The sequence below is a fragment of the Chionomys nivalis genome, chromosome 15 (assembly GCF_950005125.1).
Source record: "Chionomys nivalis chromosome 15, mChiNiv1.1, whole genome shotgun sequence".
NCBI lineage: Eukaryota > Metazoa > Chordata > Mammalia > Rodentia > Cricetidae > Chionomys > Chionomys nivalis.
Genome location: NC_080100.1, coordinates 65,387,962 through 65,389,536, shown reverse-complemented (window position 1 = coordinate 65,389,536; position 1,575 = coordinate 65,387,962). Strand labels below are relative to the sequence as shown.

Genomic DNA, 1,575 nt, shown 5'->3' with positions numbered 1-1,575 from the left:
TTAATAACTCACCTAGTCCAGTTACTGCTGTTCATAGACTCATAGGTGTTTGGCCTTTCTCCGGGGTATGAGCAACCTATTTATAGCCCTATCACCAGAGAACCACTCTTTTTTCTCCATAGCTATCAACTGCCAATAGCTCTTCCAGTGCGGTGGGACCTCAAGGGTCCCTCCCTCATCAGTGTAGGAATTTGACTGGCTTGATCTTTTTTTTTTTTTTTAGAGTTTGAAATGGACTTTATTCAAAACTCTGATCTACCAAGTTAGCATTTTCCACCAACTCGGGGAGCAGAGACCTTCACAGGCTTCACAATCTTTTGTTTAGGTGCTGCTTTTGTGGGGTCCCTGGCAGCAGCCATTGCGGTCTTCTTGGATGCTTCTTAGCCTTTTTTTGCTTCCTTGGCAGCCCTGATGGCCTGCTCTCGCTGGGCTTTCCTAACTTCTGGTTTCTGATTCCTCTTGGCCATTATATCAGCAAGGGATGCACCAGCAAGGGATGGCCGGCTAGAATTTGACTGTGCGGCGGGTTCTTTTCTTTTGAATTTCTTCCGACTGTCCTTTTTTGTGTTTCCTTCTGTACAGGACAGTCCAGTTTACCTGCCGGGGATTCCTTTTGGACAGAAATGCAGACTCGCATTTTGCATTAAGAAACTGGAAAACCTTCCCGTCGGTCCTGGCGTAGCGCCGCCCGTGTCTGGGGTAGATCTTGTACCAGCTGAAACTGCACAGCTCGACCCTGGAAGGAAAACCCAAATCCCGTTAGGGCTTGCACCGCAAAGAAAAGCCATCCCCAGGCGCTCTGCCGCAGGATGGAGGCGGATTGAGATGAACAGAGATTGCTTACTTCATGATGGCTGACTTGATCTTGTGTAGGTAACTGTAGTTGCTGTGAGCAGTCTGGCTATGACCTGAACTCAGCATTTCACAGTTCTCCCCGCTACCTGGCAGCTTTTCCATTATTTCTGTTTCTTTTTCTGGGAGGTTCTCTGCGCCTCAGATGATGGAAGCTTGATATAGATGACCATACACAGCTGAGTGCTCAGAATCACTTACACTGGGCACTTTTTCAGTTGTTTTTGTATTAATCACTACCCACTGCAAAGGGAAATTTCTCTAACTAAAATTGGCAGCAGCAAAATCTATGGGTATCAATATTATTTAGAATACAGTTTTAACTGCAGGAGCATTTAACAAAGGAACAAAACGATAGGTTCCCTTTAGAGCCTATAATCTCTTCAGTCATGGACTTTGGGCCATGTTTACAGTACCAGTCATGAAAAGCCTTATGTGAAGAAGGCCTCATACCCAATTAGAAAGCAGTTTGTCACCTCCATAACCATCATGCTACTGTTTCACCAGTGGGCACATCTTACTAGCAGGTCAGTATTACAGTATTCAAGGTCTGGCACTGAATAAGAATATTGAGGCTTTCCTCCACAGCAGTCTTCATTTGACTCTTAAAAATTATTAGCATACATTTATTTATTTATTTATTTATTTATTTATTTTTGGATTTTCAAGACAGGGTTTCTCCGTAGCTTTTGGTTCCTGTCCTGGAACTAGCTCTTGTAGACC

At 44.3% G+C, this 1,575-nt stretch overlaps 1 pseudogene; it reads right to left on the bottom strand.

Annotated features, from left to right (window-relative positions):
- Positions 1–238: 238 nt before the first annotated feature.
- Positions 239–957, bottom strand: LOC130887219 (60S ribosomal protein L24-like; annotated as a pseudogene).
- Between the last annotated feature and the right edge of the window lie 618 nt (positions 958–1,575).